The 18,355-nt window shown below is 41.1% G+C and overlaps 1 long non-coding RNA gene across 4 annotated transcripts in view; it reads left to right on the top strand.

Annotated features, from left to right (window-relative positions):
• The window catches only part of LOC138442558 (uncharacterized), a 135,886-nt gene that overhangs the window by 56,934 nt on the left and 60,597 nt on the right, over positions 1 to 18,355 (top strand). For all 4 annotated transcript variants that reach the window (XR_011257772.1, XR_011257773.1, XR_011257775.1 and 1 more), the window contains 2 exons: positions 10,266 to 10,326; positions 11,090 to 11,148. This is a non-coding gene — a long non-coding RNA (uncharacterized lncRNA). The remainder of the gene's footprint in view (positions 1 to 10,265; positions 10,327 to 11,089; positions 11,149 to 18,355) is intronic.

Below are 18,355 nucleotides of genomic sequence, written 5' to 3'. Positions count from 1 at the left end.
TTGCTGACTGTCTATCTGTGCATTCTAGTGCTGTGAAGGCTAAGTAAGAAAGAAGTTGAGGGTATGGGTTCTATTCTCGGAGAGATAATAAACGGAAAGAAAAATGTTAATATATTTATTGTGTGAGGAACCAGAGATCAAATTGCCAACATCCACTGGATCATGGAAAAAGCAGGAGAGTTCCAGAAAAAATTCTATTTCTGCTTTATTGACTATGCCAAAGCCTTTGACTGTGTGGATCAGAATAAACTGTGGGAAATTCTGAGAGAGATGGGAATACCAGACCACCTGACCTACCTCTTGAGAAATCTGTATGCAGGTCAGGAAGCAACAGTTAGAACTGGACGTGGAACAACAGACTGGTTCCAAAAAGGAAAAGGAGTACGTCAAGGCTGTATACTGTCACCCTGCTTATTTAACTTATATGCAGAGTACATAATGAGAAACGCTGGGCTGGAAGAAACACAAGCTGGAATCAAGACTGCCGGGAGAAATATCAATCACCTCAGATATGCAGATGACACTACCCTTATGGCAGAAAGTGAAGAAGAACTAAAAAGCCTCTTGATGAAAGTGAAAGAGGAGAGTGAAAAAGTTGGCTTAAAGCTCAACATTCAGAAAATGAAGATCATGGCATCTGGTCCCATCACTTCACAGCAAATACATGGGGAAACAGTGTCAGATTTTATTTTTTTGGGCTCCAAAATCACTGCAGATGGTGACTGCAGCCATGAAATTAAAAGACGCTTACTCCTTGGAAGGAAAGTTATGACCAACCTAGATAGCATATTCAAAAGCAGAGATATTACTTTGCCGACTAAGGTCCATCTAGTCAAGGCTATGGTTTTTCCTGTGGTCATGTATGGATGTGAGAGTTGGACTGTGAAGAAAGCTGAGTGCCAAAGAATTGATGCTTTTGAACTGTGGTGTTGGAGAAGACTCTTGAGAGTCCCTTGGACTGCAAGGAGATCCAACCAGTCCATTCTGAAGGAGATCAGCCTTGGGATTTCTTTGGAAGGAATGATGCTAAAGTGGAAACTCCAGTACTTTGGCCACCTCATGCGAAGAGTTGACTCGTTGGAAAAGACTTTGATGCTGGGAGGGATTGGGGGCAGGAGGAGAAGGGGACGACCGAGGATGAGATGGCTGGATGGCATCATGGACTCGATGGACGTGAGTCTGAGTGAACTCCGGGAGTTGGTGATGGACAGGGAGGCCTGGCGTGCTGCGATTCATGGGGTCGCAAAGAGTCAGACACGACTGAGCGACTGAACTGAACTGAACTATCATAAAATAAAGGACTTCCCTGGTGGCTCAGATGGTAAAGCGTCTGCCTACACTGCAGGAGACCTAAGTTCGATCCCTGGGTCGGGAAGATCCTCTGGAGAGGGAAATGGCAACCCACTCCAGTACTCTTGCCAGGAAAATCCCATGGACAGAGGAGCATGGTGGGCTACAGTCCACGGGGTCGCAAAGAGTCTGACATAACTGAGCGATTTCACTTTCATAAAATAGCTTAAAACAGATGTTAAATAAGTGTATTTATGGTTAATTTTTACAGACAAATTTTGTATGCATTAGACAACAAGGAAAATATTTGGAAATATAGGCATATGCATGAAAGTGTGATTTAGGCCATATTTATGGCCTAAAGAGGAAAAATTATCATAATAGGCTGCTTGCTTACATTGTAGGCTGTCCTCCAAAGAGGCAGTTGCCAATGGGCATAAAGAGCTGGTGCCCTTTCAGGAAGGCCCAGAGATAGAAAACCACCATGTGCATGGAATGTGGAGAATTCCATCCTCGTCTGGGCCTACAGTACCGTCCAAGGGAACAGCTCCAAGAGGCTCTCAGCAGCTGGGGGTAGGAACTCTTAGGCTAAGATGGTTCTCTGTAAGGCAAGTGTCAGAACTATGGGTCCAAGGAGGTCTTTCTGAGTAAAAGAGGTGTAATGGTTAGAATGCCCTGTCTATAAGACATGCTGGGAATGTGGAAGAAAGAAGGGATGGTTAAGAACTGGCTGGGACCTGAACTAGGGGAAATTAATTGGGACAAAATGGCTGACCTTTCCTTTAGAAAGGGGCTGAAAGTCCAAATTTCCAGGTCTAAGAAGGCATGCTGCTGCTGCTGCTAAGTTGCTTCAGTCGTGTCTGACTCTGTGCGACCCCATAGACAGAAGCCCACCAGAAGGCATAGCAAACTCAATTCACTATTTCCCTAAGTGGCAAAAAGTCCTAGGGATGGATCATCTAGGGTGCTTATTAAAAACACATTGTCAAACCCTCCTCAGATGTCCTGAACCATCACCTCTAAGAGAAGGGCTTGGGATTTTGTATTTTTCATGGGTGCATCTGATGACTTTTTATGACAGCAAGTTTGGAAAACATCACTTTAGTCTAATCAAGTCCAGCATCAGAATTCAGGTTTCCTTGCTCAAGAGGCAGGACAAGGCTGGGAGGCAGGGCTTTTTGGATTCGGAGGCATATTGCAAATCATATGTATGTCCGGAAGGGATCCTGGAAACAAGATTCAGTCTTAAGAAATAGGATTGTCAGATTTAAGCATTATGGACGTTAGAATTAGGGCTCCAGTGAACTGATCTGTCTACATAAGGCAGGGCTCTAGTGCTCATGGGAAACTAGAGGAGATCCTGAGAGGCAAAATAGCAGTGAAGCATCCTAGCCACAGGCGAGGGTGGTGGTAAAAGTCCTCCAGCCCTCTTGATGCAAATGAAAGATTTAGGCTTGAGTGCTATTCCTGGCTGATAGTCTTTGGAAGCCGTGGGGTAAAACTGCACGCTTATGGGTAAGCAGCAGGTGGTATCTCTCTTGAAAAGGATCTTATTCCTGGATGACAGCCACTGGGGCAAATGGATGGTCCTTGACCAATTTATTTCAAGCCTTCATTCTTTGGGTCCAGATGTAAAATATTCTGGGTGTCCTTGAAACTTGACCTTCTTGAGTTTATCAGAGTCATGTAATAGATGTCCCTAAAGAGAAGGAGGAATATGTGAGGATTTGGATAGTGCTGTGAAGCCAACTTATTGGAAAAGACCCTGATGCTGGGAAAGATTGAAGACAAAAGGAGAAGGGGGCAGTGGAGGATGAGATGGTTAGATAGCATCACCAACTCAATGGATATGAATTTGAGCAAACTCTGGGAGATAGCAGGGGACAGAGGAGCCTGGTGTGCTGCAATTCATGGGGGTCTCAAAGAATCAGACATGACTTAGTGAGTGAACAACAACAAATGAAGCTGAGGAGACCCTTCCCACAAGAGAACCTTAGTCTCCTGCAGCCTTTGAGGATACTCTGGAGATGGACATTACTCTCAGGTGAGTCTAGAGCATGCAGGTAGAGGTGGGCATGAGATGTTAAGGAAATGATTGGTAGGTTCTTTGGGGCTAAGAGTAGGACTTGTTAGACTGGGAAGTAATGAATTTTGACTCTGATTGCTTCTGGAAACTGAATGTTTGTGTCCCCCACCTCCGAATTCATATGTTGAAAGCTAATCCCCAGTGTGATGACATTTAGAGGGCTTTGATAGGTGATTAGGTGGAGCCATCAATGATGAGATTAGGGGCTTCCCTGGTGGTGGCCCCTAAGAGTAAAGAATCCGCCTGCCAGTGCAGGAGACATGGGTTCCATCCCTGACCTCGGAAGATTCTACAAGCCACAGAGCAATGGAGCCTGTGCACCGCAACTACTGAGCCCACGTTCTAGAGCCCATACTGTGAAACTACTGAAACCCACACACATAGAGCCTGTGCTCCGCAGCAAGAGAAGCCCCCGCAATGAGATGCTCACACACTGCAACAGGAGGGCAGTCAGCTCCTCACAACTAGAGAAAAGCCCTCACTGCAGTGAAGACCCAGCACAGCCGAAAATCAACTAATTAATTAAAGTTTTTTAAAAGGATCAGATTAGTGACCTTACAGGAGAATAAAGAGACCAGAGTTCTCTCACTCCACTATCTGAGGACACAGCAAAAGCATGGCCTCTGTGTACCAGAAAGTGGCCCCTCATCAGACTGAATCTGCTAGCCTCCTGCTTGATCTTGGACATTCCAGCCTTTGGAACTGGGAGAATCAAATTTCTGTTGTTTAGAAGTCACCCTGTCTATGATATCTGTTATAGCAACCGAAATGAATTTGAAATAACCTCAGAATGAATCATAGACATGATAGCTCCTTTAAAAAATTGAAATAGTAGCTTGGAGATCCTTAACCCTAAATCCTGATATATTTGCTTTCCTCTCTCAATAGGCATCACCCTCTATTCTTTTCAGGGTCAAAGGAAAAAATAGATTTCCTGGTTCACTGTTCCTTATGTTGATACTACAGGTTATAATTATTATATTTTGTATCCTAAGTTTCTGTCTTAGAATCAGTAAATACTTATTTGAGCAAAATTTGGTAAATGAATTAGAAGGCTTGGCTCTCTTCATCTGTCAGAAGCCTCTCTGCTGGTCACAGTCCTATCTGTGTTTACAACCATCTCAAAATCACCTCTTCCATGAGACCTCACTGAGCTCCTCTGTCTGTATGTGACTTCTTGATCCTTTGAAAGCCCATCGCACCTCAGTTTGTAAGTCTTTATGACACTCAGTCACATGGCACTGTGTGAATGAGTGTCATTACATTCTTCATTTTACTCTTTAAGAACATTTAATTTATCTTTATGTAGGATTTATTTATAACTCTTCTTATTCCATAAAGGAAACCTATGAAAGGAAATATAAATGAGAAAATGGTAAGAAAGGAAAATGAAATGGGAATATAAGATAAAGCTAACTGTTACAAACTTTTATTGGGTATTTGCCATGTCCTACGTGCTAGACAGTCCCTGCTCTCTTTGGATACAGAATTGAGTCAGGACAGAGCTGTGGCTAATGGACCAGTTCAACTCTAGGAAGCTCTCAGAGAGCAGCTTCAACCCATCACCAGAGGTTAGTTGTTAATAATTTAGCCCCTTAACTACCTGATTTCTCCCTGAAGCACCCACTTCTTACTATTGTTCATCCTAGAAATTGTATCCTCAATTGTGTTAGCATTTTTCATTAGCGGACTTATTTTCTAATTTCATAGATATCTTGGTAGCTCTTTCCTAAACTTTCTTCAGGCTTTCCCAGCAGCTCAGTTAGTAAAGACTCCTGAAATGCAGGAGACCTTGGTTAAACCCCTGGGTTGGGAAGATCCCCTGGAAAAGGAAGTGGAAAGCCACGGCAGTATTCTTGCCTAGGAAATTCCTTGGACAGAGGAGCATGGTGGGCTATAGTCCATGGGATCTCAAGAACTGGACACGACTTAGCAACAGCACCACCACCTCCACACTTCTTCAAGGTCTAAGGGCTTGCATACCAGACTGTAAGGCCATTCCTGTAATTGCTTAGGAGACAGGGTATCCCTCAATTTTTTCCTGGGGAATTTCTGTCCCAGCTTGTAATTACTTTACATATATTATGTAGTAAAAAGATTCTCTGGCAGTTTATCATCAAATTATAGCTGCCTTTGTAAAATAAACCTCATTTATATGTTGTTTCCTCTACATTGGCTAAATGGCAGCAAATGAAATAAGGAAATGATGATCATTTCCCAGATGTTGTGAGAGCAACTGATGCACCAACATAGTCATTTTTGGCTCCAGAGCAAACTATGAATGGAAAGTAATGACTGTACAAATGTGTGGAAGTGTAGATTATTACCATGGCAATGTAAAAAGCTACAGATTTCCCCCCAAATCACTACCCAATTTGTATATTTTGACCAAAATAATTCTGGAGGGAAAGTCCCTACTAGGTCATTTTTAAAACAGAAGCATTTGTATTAGGGATGCTTGAAAAAATTTTAAGGATATTTACTTTAATTTTCTGTTTATATCTCTGTGTATGAGGCAGGAATAAGGAAAACTATGATTGCAGTGTAATTTTCATTCTAACTGATCTTTAAAATAGTATATTTTATTATAATAACTATCACCTCAGATAATAACTAGTAATTAGAATTTCTTAATGCTGAGTTTTTATTTTTATTTTTCGTTAACGCTTAATGCTGCTCTGTTTTTAAAATTTGGCCAAGTTGCTATTTTAAGATCATGGGTTTAAGCACTCCTCCATGAATTGGAGTTTTACTCTTAGGTACTTCCAAGAAATGTTCATTTCTTTAATCTTATTTTCATTATATAATAAATTCAGTCACTTGAACATGGAAAAAGGACATTAGACCCTCCTCCCTTAAAGAATGAGCTGTGTGCATTTATATCAGGAGCTTTCCCATCATCATCTCTGGGCTTTTTCTTGAGACAGGTTTAGATTTGGTACAGCTTGGGACAGAGGAGTGTAGAGACCAAGGCATGTGGGATCAACATGGGTGGCAACAGGCAGGGATCAGCCTGCGATTCAGGGGGCAGGCAGGGGTCATCCTGTGATCCAAGGGGCAGGCAGAGTCTAATCTGGGAGTGCTCGGAGCCAACAGGGGTGACATCAAAAGTCAAAGAGAAATGAGCCAGGAGCCCAGGAAGCTGCTAGGGGGAGCCAAATAAATGTGCAAAAGGTAACTGTCTTGCTTAGGATAAATATGTAGTCAATCTCTGGCCATATTTCTCAAGGTTTTCTGATCACGATTTAGCAAGAAATACATCTTGTATCATGGTATAAAAATACACAAGGGTTTTAGAAAAATCCTTGCCCTCAGCATGGAAGAGACACTCTGATATATCCAGTTCTCCAAAGTCCTATTCTGTTTCATTTAAAAGTTGTTGGTAGGAGACATACAAATCTGATTTCATGATCCGCTAATTGATAGAAATCCATTGCCTAAAATGTACTGTCTCAGAGATTGGGGAGATTGGGATGAACAGAGCACAAAAACAAAAACAAAGACTGGAGATAGACTGACTGATTTTAAGGCGATTGAAAGCCCTTTGGAAAGTTAGGATGTAACGCGTGAAACAGCAAAACACATTTAGAATAGAATAAGTAAAAAAGAAAAGTTATGACCAAGTAGACAGCATATTAAAGAGGGGAGACATTACTTTGCCAACAAAGGTCAGTCTAGTCAAAGCAATGGTCTTTCCAGTAGTCAGGTATGGATGTGAGAGTTGGACTATAAAGAAAGCTGAGCATCGAAGAATTGATGCTTTTGAACTGGGGTGTTGAAGAAGACTCTTGAGAGTCCATTGGACTGCAAGGAGATCCAACCAGTCCATCCTAAAGGAAATCAGTTCTGAATATTCATTGGAAGGACTAATGCTGAAGCTGAAACTCCAATACTTTGGCCACCTGATGCAAAGAGCTGACTCACTTGAAAAGACCCTGATGCTGGGAAAGATTGAAGGCAGGAGGAGAAGGGGATGACAGAGGATGAGATGGTTGGATGGCATCATGGACTCAATGGACATGAGTTTGAGTAAACTCCAGGAGTTGGTGATGGACAGGGAGGCCTGGCGTGCTGCAGTCCATAGGGTTGCAAAGAGGCGGAAATGACTGAGCGACTGACCTGAACTGAAGCAAATTAATAGGCAAATCCCATGAATACAAGTTAGTTCTAAAGGTGTCAGCTTGGGATATGAATAGTTAAGGTCAGCTATTAGAGGTTTCCTGGAAAAGGAAGCATAAAGCCTGCTTTTGAGTGACATGGATTGATGAAGAGTGTCTGGGAGCTGGGTTGGGGCTTCCCTAGTAGCTTAGATGGTAAAGCATCTGCCTGCGATGCGGGAGACCCCACTTCAGTCCCTGGATTGGGAAGGTCCCCTGGAGAAGGAAATGGCAACCCACTCCAGTATTCTTGCCTGGAGAATTCCATGGACAGAGGAGCCTGGTGGGCTACAGTCCATGGAGTCGTAAAAAGTTGTACACAATTGATTGACTATCCCACACCAGGAGCAGGGGGTAAATACCCCAGATAGAGTAACAGCAGGTTCCTACAGAGGACCCTAAAGTGTGCTTCTTGGTCGGAGTGAGAGTATGTATACTATAGAAGGATGAAAAAAAAAACCTCAGGAGAGGGGAGGTAGGTGGAAGCTTTCAGTACTGTAGCCAGCCTCAGTGGCAGTGGGAGAAAACTACCTTTGCTGATATAAATGACATGATGTAATTGTGTTTAAGGATCATTCTAGTGACTGCCGAGAGGGGATCCATTGCCATCAGTTTGCAGGAGACAAGGAAGACTGCTGTAACCAAGAGAGTGTGAAAAACTTGATCTTGTCATAGAAGTCAAAACAAAAAGGGGAGAGTCCAGGAGATGGGGATGTGTTTGGCTCTTGTAGAAGTTTTGTGACCTGTCTTCTTGGTTTAAGATTCCAGTGCTGGATATGACTCAAGAGGTGATTAAAGGGGCTTATCTCTTTGTTGGATCTGATCCAATGTGAGAGTTGTTATCTCTTTGTTGCTTTGGCAAGGCACTGTCTTTCCTCCAACCTGGACTGATGTTACCAGTATTCACTGCTCCTGGCTTAAGCCCCAAAGATAAAACTCATTTGAAAGTCTTTGTACCTGGTACGATGGGACAGTAACCTCTCTCTTGTCTCTGAAAAGTAGTGTCAGTATTTAAGGAAATCTCCCTGCTCTTTTCAGAGAAGGCAATGGCACCCCACTCCAGTACTCTTGCCTGGAAAATCCCATGGATGGAGGAGCCTGGTAGGCTGCAGTCCACGGGGTCTCGAAGAGTTGGACACGACTGAGCGACTTCACTTTCACTTTTCACTTTCATACATTGGAGAAGGCAATGGCACCCCACTCTAGTGTTCTTGCCTGGAGAATCCCAGGGACGGGGGAGCCTGGTGGGCTGCCATCTATGGGGTTGCACAGAGTCAGACATGACTGAAGTGACTTAGCAGCAGCAGCAGCAGCCTGGCTCTTTTGGAGAAGGCAATGGCACCCCATTCCAGTTCTCTTGCCTGGAAAATCCCATGGACGGAGGACCCTGGTAGGTTGCAGCCCATGTGGTCGCTAGGAGTCAGACAGGACTGAGCGACTTCACTTTTATGCATTGGAGAAGGCAATGGCAACCCACTCCAGTATTCTTGCCTGGAGAATCCCAGGGACAGGGGAGCCTGGTGGGTGGCCGTCTATGGGGTCACAGAGAGTCTGACATGACTAAAGAGACTTAGCAGCCCGGCTCTTTTGGAAAATCATCCCTAGGCCCTCCAAGGTAATGAGGGTGGCTGGATGGCAGAGCCCTGGCTCTTCTTGCTTGGGGTTCAGCTTTCCCTTGGGGATCTCCCGTTAGTGCTGGGATTGCCCTCCTCTAGCTTTCCTACCTAGGAAGACCGAGGCTGGGGTTCCTTTAAAGACCTTGATGGGTTCAGCTGCAGGAACCTACTGACCTCAAGCAGTGCTGTCCCCCAGAACCTCAGGAGTGCATTAGTGGCCACTCAGCCCACTCTTGGCTCTTATGCCCACACTGCCCCTGCTGTTCACTGCTTTGGTTAAAGTTGCTTGTGTATTGATCTTCTTTATAAGCTCCCTTATAAACAAGGTTAATTACTCATCTTATTTATCTTCATAGCCTCTTACTGTTGAATACACAGTACCCTGTATTGGTATTTATAAATAAATTAACAGCACAATGAGAATATATGATATTGTTGTTATTCTAGGTATCTCTATAAAGCTGAGACTCTGAAACTAAAATTTCATGTCTTTTCTTTATGGAAATTATCCTAAATTAATTATTAGAAATCAGTTCATCAAATTAGGTAGTATAAACTAGTTTAATAGACACTTACGTGGAAATCAGTTTGTCATATTATTTAGGCTTAGATTAGCTTTGAAGCCGTGGATAGTGGACATCAAGGCGAAAATCCTTAGGAAGGTGCCAAGGACCCTCAGAGAAAGAAAATATATAGAAACAGAAATGGAGAACCAAAGTCAAACTTCATCTACTTAATAGATGTACTTACCTCAAATTATTCTGCCTATACCATTGCACACTTGCTTAAATGATATCTCTTCCCTGCCCCTTTTAAATGGTGTATTTCCTCAGTATCTCCAAATAGAGCAGAGTGTTGCTTTTCGAGACTAGGCACTGTGGGCTGTCTCTCTTCCGCTCTCCCCACCCCCACCCCAAATCTACAATACTGGTATAAAGAAGATGCCCAATGACTGACTGAGTGGAAAGCACATAAAAACACACAAAACTTCTTTCAGTCTCTTACTTGCTCATTTTATTTTTAGCCTAGCAAGCAATAGTTGCAATGAGTATTTTTGTATGAATAATTAAATTTTCTCCATGGTCTCTGAATTCTACCCTCCCCTTTTTCTTTCAGGGCTGGAACAACCATTATCTCTGACAACTTAAACTCACACTCCCTTGTATTCATCGTATCTGTAAGTATACAATAAAAGCATTACCTTCTTCAGTTAAAGTCCAGTGGGGAGCTATAAACCAATAGTTATATCTCTCAGTTGACTTCCATATTTGTGATCAACTCTAAAGCTAAGGGGCCAGTTGAACCTGACTGCAGATGACATAAATATCAACTCCCTTGTGAAATTGTTAAGCTAAATAACGTTCATATGTCATTACAGAAGATGATGCATTTAAGAGCTCCAAGTTTCTTTCATATTCAGAGTCCTTTCAGGGTCTATGTTGGATAACTGCTCAGATGAGTGCTAAGGATATACCAGTGTACACATTCCTGTGTGATGAAGATCAGTTCTTCCACCCTGAAAGAGTTCCACACCATTCCTCCACCAAGAGGAGCTCTTGATGCAACTGGTAGAAGTTTAGCAAGTAAGAATATTGCTGAGTAATAGTGTTGTACAAACATTGGAGTTTATTTCTGAGTTGCAGTTCACCAATTCTGGGTCTATATGCTTATTTATTTTTATGTTTATATTTATTAATTTATTATGTGAATTAAATATATAATTTGTATATTTGTTTTTCTTCCATGAAATAATTTTCAATATATTGTACCATAAAAAGAAGGCAAATGTAAAATGAACATTAACTTTTTTATTAAATTCTTCTATACCACCATTTTAAGAAGCACTTAGGAGTCTACCTAATAAACGGATGATAAATGTGAATAAGTTTAAAATACAATTTGCAAAAACACAATATCTGCTCTTATTTAATCACCCACAGTTTCTCCCAAGACTTCACTCTCAGCAGGAAGGAAGAAAACACTTGACGAAAAGAAACAGGTAAGATAAATGGTTTAAATTTCACTTAAAAAATTGAAATATAGTTGATTTACAGCGTTGTGTTAATTTCTGCTTATAGCAAGGTGATTCAGTTATACATATATGTATGCATTCTTTTTAAAATATTCTTTTCCATTATGGCTGATCATAGAATGTTGATTATAGCTCCCTTTGCTATATAGTAGGACTTTGTTATTTGCCCATTCCCTATATAATAATGTGCATCTACTAATCCCAAGCTCCAGGTCTATCCCTCTACTCCGCCCCTTGGCAACCGCATGTCTGTTCTCTATGTCTGCGAGTCCTATTTCTGTCTCACAAAAGCTCATTTGAGTCATAGTTTAGATTCCACATATAAGTGATATCGTATGGTGTTTGTTTTTCTCATTTACTTCACTTAGTATGATCATTTCTAGTTCCATCCATGTTGCTGCAAATGGCATTATTTCATTCTCTTTTATGGCTGAGTAGTGGTCCGCTGTATACATGTACCACATTTTCTTTATCCTAAATGGTTCAAATTTGATGTCTCGTTGAAGATCTGGATCTTAGGTTCTTTTTTCTTTAAGATACAGGAGATTGGTCCCAGTATTCTCAGCGGATACAAAAATCCAGGGAGCTCAAGTCCCTTGTACTGTGCTTAGTCACTCATTTGTGTCTAACTCTTTGTGACCCCATGAATTGTAGCTCACCAGGCTCCTCTGTCCATGGGCATTCTCCAGGCAAAAATACTGGAGTGGATTACCATGCCCTCCTCCAGGGGACCTTCCCAACCCAGGAATTGAACCAGAGTCTCCTGCATTGCAGGCAGATTCCTTACCAGCTGAGCTACCAGGGAAGCTACCATAGCCTGCCAGGCTCCTCTGTCAATGGAATTCTCCAGGCGAGAATATTGGAGTGGGTAGCCATTCCCTTCTCCAGGGGATTTTCCCAACCCAGGAATTGAACCTGGGTCTCCTGCATTGCAGGTGGATTCTTTACTGTCTGAGCTACCTGGGAAGCCATTGCATTTGTATATAACCTACACAGTCTCCAATATACTTCAAATCATCTCTAGATGATGTGTGATACCTAGTATGATATAAATTCTATATAAATAATTGTAAACACAATATAAATTCTATGTAACTAATTGCCTTGTATGGAAAATTCATGTTTTGCTTTAGGAATTTCTGAATATTTTCAATGTATGGTTGGTTGAATCTGTGATTCAGAACCTATACATATGAAGCACTGACTGCATCAAGGATCTTTGTTCCAGGGGGTGCAAAGTAAAGGCATAGCACGATTCCTCTTGCCTTGGCACTCACCAAGGGAACACACCAAATTCCTGTGTTCATTTCTTTAAGTCTTAGGTAGCACCTAGACGTCAAGCGGATAAATACTTTTTCAGGAGGTTTTTTGGATGAGCGATCCACTCTTTCTCTGTGATCTAGGGTGGTCTAGCAATCTGTTGTTGTTTCATTGCTAAGTCGTGTCCAACTCTTCTGTGACCCCATGGACTGTAGCCCACAAGTCTCCTTTGTCCATGGCATTTCCCAGGCAAGAATACTAGAGGGGGTTGCCATTTCCTTCTCTAGGGGATCTTTCCTGCTCAGGGATCAAACCTGTGATTCCTGCATTGAAGGTGAATTCTTTACCACTGAACCACTAGGGAAGCCGAGTCTAGCAAGCTAAGCAAGGTAGATAGCAATCTTTTGTAGGATCTTCCTTGATTATGCTTAATCATGCTCTTGCTTATACTTAATTTTAACTGTAAATGCACAGTCATTTGTAAAGTAGCAACACTGCTGAAATTGGGGCACAAGCATGAGTAAGACCCAGACTTGTAAAGAGAGCTTTTCATCTCTGTTTGCAAAGTGAATCATTATTTGTAAATGCTTCTAAAGAATGTAAATTATTTATAAATAACATTTGTGCATTTTTAAAATGTAATTAATTTTCATACACACATCTATGGCATAAATGGCCTGACCTGCTTCTTACAGAATCTCATACTTCTTCAGTCTTGAGACTCTGTTTCTGGGACTTTGGGTTGCTTCCAAATTTGCAAGTCCTTAGTAATGAATTACCCAAAAGAAATGTCTGGTAACTAAAGACTGGAGTTGTATTTGATATCTACATTGATAATTAGCAGCTTGATGTCATTCCTTATGTCCCACACAAGCACATGTTCTTTGAGAGAAGGATCTACCCATCGCCTCTTCCTCCATTGATGGATACCCTATCAGCCCTTTTTAAGGTTAGTGATTCCCTGTTCAAAGGAGGGATTTCTTCTCCTTAGCATTAACTGCTTCCTTCTTCTTTCATTAATTCATCAAATATTTTTTGAGCACCTACTTTATGATGCTTCTGCTCCCTGCTTATGAAACCGCATGTCTTGGGCCCCAGGCATTTCCCTGCCTTTGTCAAAGCTGCAGTTTTGATGATTCTTCTAGCACTGTCCTAGATACACTAGAGGTTTTCCCTGGTATTTGGGCAGAGTGTAAAGTAAGATAACCCAGCTTTAATTGAATCTTCTATGTCTTATTTGATGGAACTAATGAAAATTACAAGCATTTAAAAATCTGAATTACTTTAGTAAGGACAAAGTCATTTCATAAATTAATTAATATATCATTTATTAATTGTTATTAAATGCTTGTTAATTAAGTAAAACACTAGAGTTAAATGAAAAGATGGATAATTTCCTAAAGGAAATGAAATTGTGATTTAAAAATCTTCCTTAATTGGTTTAATTGACAAGCATGGCACTGTATCATTCAGAGCTACAGGCTGATGAAAGACTCTACACAAACAGAGCATATGGGGAGCAGGAAACAGTGAGGATTATTTTCCAGAGAATAACCATATTCTATTTTACTCTACTCCAGTGGTTATTAACTTTGTCTTGGTTAAGAATCCAATATACGTAAGTCAACTAATGCTTATTGAGTATCTCATATATGCCAGATATTTAGGGCATAAGAACTGAGGATTGATTTGAACAAAAATAGATCCTTTAGAGAATTTGGTGAAAGCTAAGGGTGGAAGTGAGAAATAGATTTAAGGGACTAGATCTGATAGACAGTGTGCCTGATGAACTATGGACAGAGGTTTGTGACATTGTACAGGAGACAGGAATCAAGACCATCCCCAAAAACAGAAATGCAAAAAGCAAAATGGCTGTCTGAGGAGGCCTTACAAATAGCTGTGAAAAGAAGAGAAGTGAAAAGCAAAGGAGAAAAGGAAAGATATACCCATTTGAATGCAGAGTTCCAAAGAATAGCAAGGAGAGATAAGAAAGCCTTCTTCAGCGATCAATGCAAAGAAATAAAGGAAAACAATAGAATAGGAAAGACTAGAGATTCCTTCAAGAAAAGTGAGATAAGGGAACATTTCATGCAAAGATGGGCTCAATAAAGGACAGAAATGGTATGGACCTAACCGAAGCAGAAGATATTAAGAGGAGGTGGCAAGAGTACACAGAAAAACTACAAAAAAGATCTTCACAACCCAGATAATCATGATGGTGTGATCACTCATCTAGAGCAAGACATCCTGGAATGTGAAGTCAAGTGGGCCTTACGAAGTATCACTATGAACAAAGCTAGTGGAGGTGATGGAATTCCAGTTGAGCTATTTCAAATCCTAAAAGCTGATGCTGTGAAAGTGCTGCACTCAATATGCCAGCAAATTTGGAAAACTCAGCAGTGGCCAAAAGACTCGAAAAGGTCAGTTTTCATTCCAATCCCAAAGAAAGGCAATGCCAAAGAATGCTCAAACTACCGCACAATTGCACACATCTCACACACTAGTAAAATAATGCTTAAAATTCTCCAAGCCAGGCTTCAGCAATATGTGAACTATGAACTTCTTGATGTTCAAGCTGGTTTTAGAAAAGTCAGAGGAACCAGAGATCAAATTGCCAACATCTGCTGGATCATCAAAGAAGCAAGAGAGTTCCAGAAAAACATCTATTTCTGCTTTATTGACTATGCCAAAGCCTTTGACTGTGTGGATCACAACAAACTGTGGAAAATTCTGAAAGAGATGGGCATACCAGATCACCTGACCTGCCTCTTGAGAAACCTGTATGCAGATCAGGAAGCAACAGTTAGAACTAAACATGGAACAACAGACTGGTTCCAAATAGGAAAAGGAGTACGTCAAGGCTGTATATTGTCACCCTGCTTATTTAACTTCTATGCAGAGTACATCATGAGAAACCCTGGACTGGAAGAAGCACAAGCTGGAATCAAGATTGCTGGGAGAAATATCAATAACCTCAGATATGCAGATGACACTACCCTTATGGCAGAAAGGGAAGAGGAACTAAAAAACCTCTTGATGAAAGTGAAAGAGGAGAGTGAAAAAGTTGGCTTAAAGCTCAACATTCAGAAAACGAAGATCATGGCATCTGGTCCCATCACTTCGTGGGAAATAGATGGGGAAACAGTGGAAACAGTGTCAGACTTTATTTTTCTGGGCTCCAAAATCACTGGAGATGGTGACTGCAGCCATGAAATTAAAAGACGCTTACTCCTTGGAAGGAAAGTTATGACCAACCTAGATAGCATGTTGAAAAGCAGAGACATTACTTTGCCAACAAAGGTCCGTCTAGTCAAGGCTATGGTTTTTCCAGTGGTCATGTATGGATGTGAGAGTTGGACTGTGAAGAAGGCTGAGTACCGAAGAATTGATGCTTTTGAACTGTGGTGTTGGAGAAGATTCTTGAGAGTCCCTTGGACTGCAAAGAGATCCAACCAGTCCATTCTGAAGGAGATCAGCCCTGGGATTTCTTTGGAAGGAATGATGCTAAAGCTGAAACTCCAGTACTTTGGCCGCCTCATGTGAAGAGTTGACTCATTGGAAAAGACTCTGATGCTGGGAGGGACTGGGGGCAGGAGGAGAAGGGGACAACCCAGGATGAGATGTCTGGATGGCATCACGGACTCGATGGGCATGAGTCTGAGTGAACTCTGGGAGTTGATGATGGACAGGGAGGCCTGGCGTGCTGCGATTCATGGGGTTACAAAGAGTTGGACACGACTGAGCAACTGAACTGAATTGAAGTGAATGCCTATAAGTGGGCTTCTGTCGTGGCTTGGCTGGTAAAGAATCTGCCTGCAATGTGGGAGACCTGGGTTCAGTCCCTGGGTTGGGAAGATCCCCTGGAGAAGGGAAAGGCTACCCATTCCAGTATTCTGGCCTGGAGAATTCCATAGACTGTTATAGCACATGGGGTTGCAAAAGAGTCGGACGCAACTGAGCAGCTTTCTAAGTAGTTACATTAGCCTCTAAGTAGTTACATTAGCTTAATAACCATCTTTTAAAATTGATGTCAAATTACAGTTGTTTTCTTGTTAAATTAAGATATTTATCTTTAATTAAAGGTATTAGTAATGAATATGTTTTATAAACTGACTCCTTGGTATGAAAGACACTTATGTAATTCTAGGATGTTTGGGAAATCCAGAAAGCTTCATTAATGGTAATCCTGTGGGATTTTATGGGTTGAACTGTGTTCCCCAAAGTTGATACACTGAAGTTCCAGAATCTTAGAATGATCTTATTCTTTACCAAGGTAATTATGTTAAAATTAGGTCATTAGAGTGGGCCCTACTCTAATATGTCTGCTTTCCTAATAAAAAGAAATTTTGGGACAGATACTCACACAGGGAGAACGACATGTGTAAATAAAGGCAAAGATCAGGTGGGATTCTATAAACCAAGGAACACTAAAGGTTGTTCACAAACCTCCAGAAGCCTGGAGGGCCTTGGAACACATTCTCTCTCACAGCTCTCAGAAGAAACAACCTTGATTTTGGACTTCTAGCCTCCAGAACTGTTGTTTAAGCTACCTAATTTGTGGTTTTCCAATGTGGTTGTATAGTTTTATACTCCCACCAGCAATGTGTGAGAATTTCTATTGTTCTATATCATTACCAACATTTGGTATTGTTAATCTTTTAACTACTCTGATGAGGAATATGAAGTTTTAATTTGATTTTTCTCAAGAATAAAGATATGGAGCCCCCTTTCAGCATGCTTACTGATTATTTGGATATCTTCTTTTGTGAAGTGCCTAGCTCTTTTGCTCATTTTTAAAGAAAATTTATTGTTGTTTGGGTTTTTTTTTTAACCTTTTAGTCTGTGCTTCTTAACTTTCATAATGATGTCTTTTGGTGAACAGATGTTTTTAAACCTGATGAGATCCAGTTTATCTGTTTTTTTCTCTTAGGGTTATTCTTTTGTGTCCTAAAATCACTGTCTACCCCAGAATCTATCCTGAACAGAAACAGAGAAAGGATTTTTTTTTTTAAGATTAGTAGTTCACATTGATTTTTATATTTTGCCTATTGTTTCTCATTTGTTTCATATTTCTTTCTTATTTAGGTTTTTATTTTCTACTTTCCTCATAGTATTAATCACTAAGGCTTTTGAGTGCATTTATAGCATTAGCTTTTATTTGGAAAAAAAATCTTGAAACTTAGAAAATATATGAAAACCCCCACCAGACTACATGGGATTTAAAGTGAATATCATCTCAAAACCACAATGAAGTACCATTTCACGCCAGTCAGAATGGCTGCGATCCAAAAGTCTACAAGCAATAAATGCTGGAGAGGGTGTGGAGAAAAGGGAACCCTCTTACACTGTTGGTGGGAATGCAAACTAGTACAGCCACTATGGAGAACAGTGTGGAGATTCCTTAAAAAACTGGAAATAGAACTGCCTTATGACCCAGCAATCCCACTGCTATGCATACACGCCGAGGAAACCAGAATTGAAAGAGACACATGTACCCCAATGTTCATCACAGCACTGTTATAACCACGACATGGAAGCAACCTAGATGTCCATCAGGAGATGAATGGATAAGAAAGCTGTGGTACATATACACAATGGAGTATTACTCAGCCATTAAAAAGAATACATTTGAATCAGTTCTAATGAGGTGGATGAAACTGGAGCCTATTATACAGAGTGAAGTAAGTCAGAAAGAAAAATACCAATACAGTATACTAATGCATATATATGGAATTTAGAAAGATGGTAACAATAACCCTGTATGCGAGACAGCAAAAGAGACACAGATGTATAGAACTGTCTTTTGGACTGTGTGGGAGAGGGAAAGGGTGGGATGATTTGGGAGAATGGCATTGAAACGTGTATGATATCATATATGAAATGAATCACCAGTCCAGGTTTGATGCATGATACT

Source organism: Ovis canadensis, chromosome 6 (genome assembly GCF_042477335.2).
Source record: "Ovis canadensis isolate MfBH-ARS-UI-01 breed Bighorn chromosome 6, ARS-UI_OviCan_v2, whole genome shotgun sequence".
NCBI classification, from domain to species: Eukaryota; Metazoa; Chordata; class Mammalia; order Artiodactyla; family Bovidae; genus Ovis; species Ovis canadensis.
Note: the sequence above shows the minus strand (reverse complement) of the source record. Positions and strands in the feature narration are given on the sequence as shown.